The following is a 9,599-nucleotide window of genomic DNA, read 5'->3' on the forward strand; positions in this document are numbered from 1 at the left end:
CTGCGCTTGTGGCCGACAGGCTGTGTCAGGAATTCCCACGCCCCCAGCCCGAGTTCCATTCGTTGGCTAGCGCAGGCCCCCAGAACACAGGCACCCGGTTCACGGACTAGAGCACCGGGCTATTATAAAGGAAACAGCCAGGTGGAAGGAGGAGGTGGGGAGACATGGGGCGGGGCGTGGGGCTTCCAGGCCCCCTGCAGGCACCCACCCCGCAGCTCTCTGAACCCCGTGTTTACCAAGATTTTGTTCCATGAGCACGATTATAGTGGGGGCCATGGGCAACGGATTCATGTTGCAACCCCTGGCCCTCTCCCCTCCCAGGAGGTGGGCAGGCAGGGAGGCTGTAAGATGCAACCCGGCCTGTGGCTTTAGATTTAGGAGCTGTGTGCTAGGACTGGGAGCCAAGACCCGACCCCTTTCTCCCATAATTCACAGCGCGTCTCCTGCTGGGCATGGACACTTGGGGACGACGGGAGGCTGAAGAGCATGGCGTCTGCCTTCACCCCCTCCCTCCTCTCTTGGCTGAGCCCTGCGGCCACGCGGGTTCCCAGTGGGCACCCCCCTGGGGGTCTGTCCCTTCAGGTCCTCCCAACTGCCTGACACCCCTCTGCCCCCAGCGTGGACCCCAGAGCCCTCAGCTCTTCCCACTCCTGGTCCAGCAGGATGGGGTCCCTGCGGCACCCTGGACAGGCGGGCGATGGGCAGCCCGGACCCTCCCGGGAGGCAGCCCCATGGGATGGGGAGGGGGGCGGGCACTGCGAGCCACCCATGTTCGAGCGCATCACCTCGGTGCGTGGCGGGGGACACTGCGGCTACACACATCTTGATGGCTGGGATCAGACCCAGGTCTGCCACCAACTGGCTGGGTCCGCGGAGGCCGGTCACTGGACCCCATTGTCCCTGTTCACCATCTGCAACGTGCGTGACCCAAGGACCCCCTCACAGGTGGTCGTGAGGGCTGACCGAGTCGGTTTGTGTGGAGGACAGAGAATAGTGAGGCCAGCAGATGAGGAAAGAGCTTGTCACTCATGGTTCTGGGCAGGGGCACCCCTCGTCACCTAGGGCCCCCCCGGAGCACGAGGGTTTGGCAGGAATGAGGGAAGGGGTGGCTGGGGACTGGAGCCTGAGGTGTGGGTGCTGGGGATGGAGCAGGCTCAGGATTGGCTAGAATGACCCCGGGGCTCCGGGCCTCTCCGGGGTGATGAGGGCAGGGGGAAGGTGGCCCCGAGTGTGGGAGCCCCGTACAGAAGGGGCTGGGGTGCAGCCCTGCGCTGGCTGGTTTGCGTCAGAAAGTGACAGACGTGGTGAACGCGGGTACCAGGCCCGACCCAGGACTCAGCGACAGTTCTTGTTCCTCGACACAAATGCTGTCTCGCTTCGGCCGGTGCTGTGCCTTGCGGTGGAGGAAACCGGGACTCAGAGGACTGTGGGACTCCGGCATCCAGGGTGGGGCCCGGGCACGTGGGCCCCGAAGTCCTCCGGAGCGGCAGGCACATGGAGCTTCGAGGCTGGGGGAGGTGAGGTTGTGGACAGTGGGGCTGCGCAGACTGCCTTGACACTTGAGAACCACTGGCCCGAGGGACAACGGGGACGCCCGTGGAGGGGGGCACCAAGGAGAGGCGGCCTGCTGGCGCAGGGCGGGGTCCTGAGTGCCGCCCCGCCCTCCCAGGGCGCCCTGTGCTCCTGCCCAGTCATGGCCGGTGGGGCCGTGAGGCTGCAGGGAGGCCAGTGCCCGGCACGGCGCCTGCTGCCCGCAGAGGCCCGGCGTCCCTCGGGCTGTTTCTGAGCCAGGCGTGCCCGATGAGCCCCTGCTCCTGGCAGAGCCAGTGGGCACTCTCCCCCAGCGCCCCTCCTGTCCTCGGACAGGCACGTCTGCTCAGCGCGGGAGCGGGGCCAGGCGCGCTGAGTCCTGGGCTGGGCAGAGGGTGCAGCCTGGGCAGGTCCTCGAGGCGCCCCGCCTGCTGGTGGCCCGGCAGGGGCCCCGGGGAACCGGCACTTTCCTCTGCGCCCGACGTCGCTCCCTCCCCCAGGCTGGTCCATTTCTACCTGTTTCTGCAAACCAGATAGACCCTGAAGGGACAGAAACTTAGCTCCTTTGAAATGGCTGAAGCTTAGGCTGTCCCCTTGGGGTAACTCCTGAGGAGGGTCCTAACAGTTAGGACCCGAGGCCCTTTCTTTCCCATCTCCCTCCTCTTGTCCACCTCATCCGCCTCTTTTCCTTGAACCGCCCTCCGTGCCCCTGCCCCCCGATTTTACGGCCGTCTTCTTCCTTCAGAAAATCAAGAGCATCAAGAAGAAGCTGAGCACATATATACAATGGAATATTACTCAGCCATAAAAAGAAATGAAATGGAGGTATTTGTAGTGAGGTGGATGGAGTTAGAGTCTGTCATACAGAGTGAAGTAAGTCAGAAAGAGAAAAACAAATACAGTATGCTAACACATATATATGGAATCTAAGGGGAAAAAAAAAGGTCATGAAGAACCTAGTAACAAGACGGGAATAAAGACACAGACCTACTAGAGAATGGACTTGAGGATATTGGGAAGGGGAGGGGTGAGATGTGACAGGGTGAGAGAGTGTCATGGACATATATACACTACCAAATGTAAAATAGATAGCTAGTGGGAAGCAGCCGAATAGCACAGGGAGAGCAGCTCAGGGCTTTCTGACCACCTAGAGGGGTGGGATAGGGAGGGTGGGCAGGAGGGAGATGCAAGAGGGAAGGGATATGGGAACATATGTATATATATATAACTGATTCACTTTGTCATGAAGCAGAAAATAACACACCATTGTAAAGCAATTATACTTCAATAAAGGTGTTTAAAAAAAAAAAACGAAGAAGAAGCTGAGGACTTCCCTGTTAGCGCAGTGGTTAAGAATCCGCCTGCCAATGCTGGAGAGATGGGTTTGAGCCCTGGTCCGGGAAGATCCCACATGCCGCGGAGCAGCTAAGCCCGTGCACCACATCTATTGATCCAGTGCTCTAGAGCCCGTGAGCCACAATTACTGAGCCTGTTTGCCACAACTGCTGAAGCCCGTGCACCTAGAGCCCATGCTCCGCAACAAGAGAAGCCACTACAATGAGAAACCTGCTCACCGCAACGAAGAGTGTCCCCCGCTCGCCGCAACTAGAGAGAGCCCGTGTGCAGCAACAAAGACCCGATGCAGCCAAAAATAAATTAATTAATAAATTAATTTTTTAATTTTTAAAAAATAAAAAAAAGAGGCTGAGTCTCCTGTGCATCGACTTCAACAAGAACCTGAACGGGGACGTGACCTTCCTGACATTCACGGGCGAGGAGCTGGGTGCGTGCGGGCCCCGCGGGGTGGTCGAGAGGGGTCCGTGTGCCCTGCCCCCTGGAGGGCCTTCTTCTCCTGAGGTGCTCAGAGTGTTTGGGTCCCAAGGTTCTGGATCCTTCCTAGGGAAAGGTGGCGGTCTGTCTACCGAGATTCTGCCCCGAAGGAGGTTGTCCCTCGAGACCCCGCCCCGCCCCTACGCTCTGTGATGTTTCTTTAATCTCACAGGGTCCTCCCGCACCTGACCCGGCGTGGGGTCTTGAAGGGCTGGGGCCTGGGCGGCTTTTTCAGCTTCTGCCCTCTTCCCCAAATGCTTTATTTTGAAAACTTCACACCTGTAAGGAAGTGGCAAGAATAGTACCAGGGAGACCCCATGTGCTCCCCGGGCCCGGCCTCCCTACGTGGATGCCATGTGTGCTTTTCCTGCGCTGGGGCCTCTGGACGCATCGCCAGGAGCAAGGGCGCCTCCTGAGTCCCTGGGTGCAGGCCCCCCTCAGGAAGCAGAGCGTGGAGCTGTCCCCCAGCCGTCCCAATGGTGGTCTTCTTTTTTTTTTTTTTTTTTTAAAGGAGAGTGTATTAGAGAGAGAACCATTACTTTAAACATAATTAATTCTAGGGCTTTCTTTCTTTCTTTTTTTTTTTTTAAATGCTATTCTTGTCTGCTTACATTCTTTTTTTTTTTTATGTATGTATGTATGTATGGCTGTGTTGGGTCTTCGTTTCTGTGCGAGGGCTTTCTCTAGTTGTGGCAAGCGGGGGCCACTCTTCATAGCGGTGCGGGGGCCACTCTTCATCGCGGTGCGCGGGCCTCTCATTGCCAAGCACAGGCTCCAGACACGCAGGCTCAGTAATTGTGGCTCACGGGCGGAGTTGCTCCGCGGCATGTGGGATCCTCCCAGACCAGGGCTCGAACCCGCATCCCCTGCATTGGCAGGCAGATTCTCAACCACTGCGCCACCAGGGAAGCCCTGGAGGTCTTCTTTTAAAAATTAATTAATTAATTAATTTTTGGCTGCGTTGGGTCTTCATTGCTGCACACGGGCTTTCTCTAGTTGCGGCGAGCAGGGGCTTCTCTTCGTTGCGGGCACATGCCTCTCATTACGGTGCCTTCTTTCGTTTCGGAGCATGGGCTCTAGACGTCCCGGGTTCTGTAGTTGTGGCACGGGGGCTCAGTAGTTGTGGCTCCCACGATCTAGAGCGCAGGCTCAGTAGTTGTGGTCCACAGGCTTAGTTGATCTGCGGCACGTGGGATCTTCCCGGACCAGGGCTCGAACCCGCGTCCCCTGCATTGGCAGGCGGATTCTTTTTTTTTTTTCTTTTGGAATCAAAACTTTAATCCCAAGGATTGTCACAAAACGTATTACAAATGACAGCCTGAAAAAAAAATTGCCCAGTAACTCAAAGTTCAGCTCTACAATATACTCTTAATCTGGCAGGACATTGGTGTCTTGAATACTCTCAAATTCCCAAGTAATATTACAAAGAGCTATGTATTCATGTACAGCAATCACACAGGGGACTTATGACCTAAATCAAAGGTAAACTAACTTTCTTGAAACTTCTTAGATTCTAAAGTCACTGGACAACCTCTTGTCCGGTGTGAAGACTAGTGGAATTTTTAAACCTCTAATCTAGGGTAAGGGTGCAGCTTTCATTTTTACCTGCTGGCTTGTGTTCACAGCACCCTTTAAAGACTGCTTGCTTAACTACAGCTGCATACCATATCCCAGCTACAGAAAGCCTTTTCAATGTTTGCCAGTGTTGTTTCCATAATAGTAAACATCACACTTTAGCTGGGCAGGAGTCAGAGTTTTATTATCAGTGTAGGCAAGAACAAAAGTTCAAAGCAAATTCAATTTTGCTTAAGGGAACATTGTAAGGGAACAATTCTTCATATTACATGCCTCATAGGACCCATTTCAAACCATAGAGAATGACACCTTTATGTGTCACTGTCCCAAGAGACAAACAAATGTGAACAGCTAAAACATTTAAAAAGTGCACCAAGCTTCGGAAGTCTCAAACAAAACTTGAATTTTCTGTACATACTCCTGTCAAATGAAGTTATTTCCTGTACACCACTCCTCTTGCAAAGTGGTCTTCTATTTCCTTTCATTTGACCTAGATCGGCTAGGAGACCTAGAGAAAGATTGGGAGGGCTTGTGATTTCTCTCCGGAGACAGTGATCGCTCTCTTCTCCCATATCTAGAAAGGGACCTGCTCTGGCTGAGGGAGAAGCTTCTCCGTCTTGGAGATGTGTGGCGAGGTGGAGGGCTCCTCCTCCGATAATCATCTCAAGGGCGACGACCCCAAGAAGGAGGCAGTCACGATTTTGACTTCTCTTTTCCCCATTCGACAGGTCCACTCTTACTCGGCAGCCACATATTGTTCTCCCATCTAGTTCTCGGACAGCATCGGCTGCATCTCGGGGATCTTCACATTCAACAAGAGCGAAGCCGGGAGGGTTTTTAGCAACCCACACACTTCAGAGAGGTCCATAATAGCCTAAAGCTCGTTCCAATTCAGTCTTGTTACCACTGTTTCCAAGATTCCCTACATAAACTTGACAGTCCAATGGACAGGAATCACGATGCAAGACCCTCGTGGCTCCTGGGTTTCACGGGCCACAGGGTGATCCCAGGCCTCTAGCATCTGGCAGCTGAATCTGCTCGCACAAGCTGTCCTGTGGGGATGTTTTTCCCCCTATGTGTCCAGCCTGGGGCCCTACTGGCTTGGCCCGGCCTCCCGGGTGAGAGGGTGAACCCCAGCTCCCTGGAGCAGACACTCAGGGCCCTGTTGACCGGACTCACAGGACTGGGGCAGTGGCTGGACATGTGTGGCCAGCCTGGTGGTGTTTGGCCCCGTCTGCAGTTCCAGTTCCAGCTGAGAAAGAGCCTCGCTGTGTAATTTTCTCCTGGTTATGTAAGGATCCCCGGTGTCATTTGACAGAAATGTAGATGGTGTGTTCTTTCTCTGTTTTCTCCCTGCTTCCTCTCCTCTCTCTCTGTCTCTGTCTGTCTGTCTGTCTGTCTCTCTCCCTCTCCCTCTCTGACTCTCCTTCCCTCCTGCTCCCACTCCTTCCTGAGAGAGGATAGACAGAGTGTGAGGGAGGGAGACTCAGAGGGAGAGGGAGGGAGAGGGAGGGAGGGAGAGGGAGAGAGGGAGAGGAAAGAGGGAGAGGAAAGAGGGAGAGGGGAAGCGAGAGGGAGCGAGGGAGAGGGAGAGAGGGAGAGCGAGGGAGGTCTCTTCCTCTCTCGCTCTCCCTCTCTCCTCCTTCTCTCCCTCACCCTCTCTCCCTCTCCCTCCCTCCATCACCCCCCCTTCTCCCCCTCCCTCCCTCCCTCTCCCTCCCTCCCTCTCTCTCCCCCCTCTCCCTCCATCTCTAGAGGGAGAGACGGAGGGAGAGGGAGAGGGGGGAGAGAGAGGGAGGGAGGGAGAGGGAGAGAGGGAGGAAAACAGGGAGAGAGAGGGAAGGAGAGAAGTCTCCTTCCCTCTCTCTCCCTGTTTTCCTCCCTCTCTCCCTCTCCCTCTCTCCCCTCTCCCTCTCCCTCTCTGCCCCCTCCCTCTCCCTCTCCCTGTCACCCTCTCCCTCGTCTCTGCCTCTCCCTCTGTCTCTCCCTCTCTGGGAGGGAGTGAGGAGATGGAGAGACGGAGGGAGAGGGAGAGTTGGAGGGAGAGGGAGAGGGAGGAGAGGGAGAGAGGGAGAGGGAGAGGGAGAGAGGGACAGGGAAAGAGGAACAGGGAGAGAGGGAAGGAGAGAGGGAGAGGAAGGGACAGAGAGAGTCAGAGGGAGAGATGGAGGGAGAGGGAGTGTGAGAGGCAGGGAGGGAGAGGGAGGGAGGAAGAGAGGGAGAAGGGCTGAGGAGGGGGACTCCCTCCCCCTCCCATATTCTCCGCACTGCTTTCTCTTTTTTCTGCTTCAACATACACCAGGCACCTTTTAGATCAGCCCTGAAGTCAACATTGATGCTTGGATGGCCTGACCTCCCCGCTGACTTCCAGCCCTGGACCACAGCTGGGAGATGAAGTCTACTGGGCCCTGGGCGGCGGGCTGCACAGGCCCCTTCTCTGACGCCCAATCTCTCCTCATTTACGAGGCAGCCTCCTGCTCCCCTCCCTGACTTCCCAAAATTTTGGGCCTTTTTAATATGTGTCGATAATGTCATGAGCTACAATTTCACTTTTATATGGGGACCCATCTCCTGAAATGCAGTGGTTTTCAGCCTTGGCTACACTAGAGAACTCCCAGGGAAGGGAGAGAAGTCTCTCCCTCCCTCTCGCTCCCTCCGTATCTCCTTCTGCCTCTCTCCCTCTCCCTCTCCCTCTCCCTCTGGGGTGATGCCTGACGAGCTCAGATTCGAAGGTGTTCCCCCCATCCCCTCTCTGTGCCTTGCGTGGTGTCTGGGCCTTCTCACTGTGGCCCGGGCACGGCCTTGACATTCAGACATCGGTTCCTGCAAGGACACTTGTGTTTGGTCCATACCGCATGTGGCTGCAGCCTGTGCTTCTGCCGTTTAGCATCTTCAGTAGATGGGGGCTGTGTGCGAGCCCTTCATCTTCCCCGCAGACACCTCTGGTGCTTGCTGGGCTTCACGGGTGATGCGGGGAGCACGGGGGACAGTCCTGTGTCCCCACCTTCTTGGGCTGAAGACAGGCCACGTTTGTCCTGTGGTGACTGGGGGCTTCCAGGAGAACCCCACCGCAGAACTGGAGAGGTGGCCCCAGAGAAGGTGGCGTACGCCTGGGGCCGGGCCTCAACAGCGAGCCACGGGCCACCTGTAGCAACAGGCGTCTTGCCGTCCAGGGGCTGGGTGTTCGGGCGCCGTGGGGATGAGCTGCTCTCTGCACAGCCGCCGAGTTTGTATTGTTGAGCCCGGGGAGACCCCTGGGTGGCTCCTGGAGAGCCTGGCCGCATTTCTTCCTGCCCTTGGCCTTAGAGCCCATCACGGTTCACGCCGTTTCTGGTTCCAAAAGGACCTGTGTTAATAAAGACCACGTGCTAGGACAGCACAAAAGTGTCTAGAAATCCGGGCCAGGAGGAGGAGGGAGGGGGATTGGCTGTGCCCGCCAGCGACCTGAGAGCCGTGCCCGCCCACAGAGACATGGTCCGGGGCCCCATGGGGAGGGCATGGCCCACGGTCCCCAGCGCCGGCCGTCTCTGGGTTCCAAGAGAACTGCACGATCCTCGGGGAGCTGGTGAGGTTGCAGGCCCAGAAGTCCTGCCTGCTGGGATTCAGCACGCGTGCCGAATCCGTGCTGGAGATGAACATGGCCAAGACCAGCCAGGTGGTGGCCACTTTCCTAGGTAAACCCGCCTCCACCTGAGTCCCAGTGGGGAGGGCGTCAGGCGGACCTTAACTGGACGTGGTGCTGCCTGAGACCCCACTGTGTCAGCCCTTGGGGGTCGCCTTCCCGGACCCTTCATTCTGCCTCGAGGGGTGCAGGGTGGGGGGCGACTGGGGGGCTGCCACAGGGACGTAGCCGAGCCTCTTCCCTCCACCCGCAGATGAGCTGGCCCAGAAGCTGAAGCCCCTCGGAGAGCAGCAGCGGCCGTGATCCTGGAGCTAACGAAGGCCGAGTGCCAGAGGCGGGGCCTGCACTTTGACAGGCCCATCAACACCTGGGACCTGCGCTACTACATGAACCAGGGGGAGGAGACGCGCTACCACGAGAACCAGTACCTGCTCAATGAGTCCTTCCCCATGCAGGTGGTCACGCGCGGGCTGCTGGGCTGACCTTCGACCTGGAGGAGGGCACCAACGTGTGTCACGAAGACGTGAGGCTCTACACGGTCCGGGATGCGGCCTCGGGCAAGGTCATCCATCGGCAAGTTCTACCTGGACCTCTACCCTCGGTGCGTGTGTGCGGGAACCTGTCGCCATGGGCCGGAGCTCCTCTGCGGAAGCTGGGCCTCACCCCGCGTCCCTCCCCAGGGAAGGGAAGTCCGGGCACGCGGCCTGCTTCGGCCTGCAGCCGGGCTGCCTGCAACAGGATGGGAACCGCCAGATCGCCATCATGGCCATGGTGACCAACTTCACCAAGCCCACGCCCGACACGCCCTCCCTGCTGCAGCACGATGAGCTGGAGACCTACTCCCACGAGTTCTGGCAAGCCATGCACCAGCTCCGCTCCCAGGTGGGTGCAGGCGCGGGGCTGCGGGCAGGGGCCGGGGAGGGCCCGAGAGCGCGTGGTCCTCTGGCAGGTCCTCGCCATGGGATTTTTCCGCTGATGTCACCCTGCACGTGGCAACGGCCTCGGTGTCAGCTTCCATCATCAAAACCCACGCACTGGGCGC

The 9,599-nt window shown here is 57.5% G+C and overlaps 1 pseudogene; it reads right to left on the bottom strand.

The window, feature by feature from the left end:
- Nucleotides 1-5,213: 5,213 nt before the first annotated feature.
- LOC132370124 (serine/arginine-rich splicing factor 3-like) lies at nucleotides 5,214-8,219 on the bottom strand (annotated as a pseudogene).
- Nucleotides 8,220-9,599: the final 1,380 nt, after the last annotated feature.

The sequence above is a fragment of the Balaenoptera ricei genome, chromosome 8, assembly GCF_028023285.1.
Source record: "Balaenoptera ricei isolate mBalRic1 chromosome 8, mBalRic1.hap2, whole genome shotgun sequence".
Lineage (NCBI taxonomy): Eukaryota > Metazoa > Chordata > Mammalia > Artiodactyla > Balaenopteridae > Balaenoptera > Balaenoptera ricei.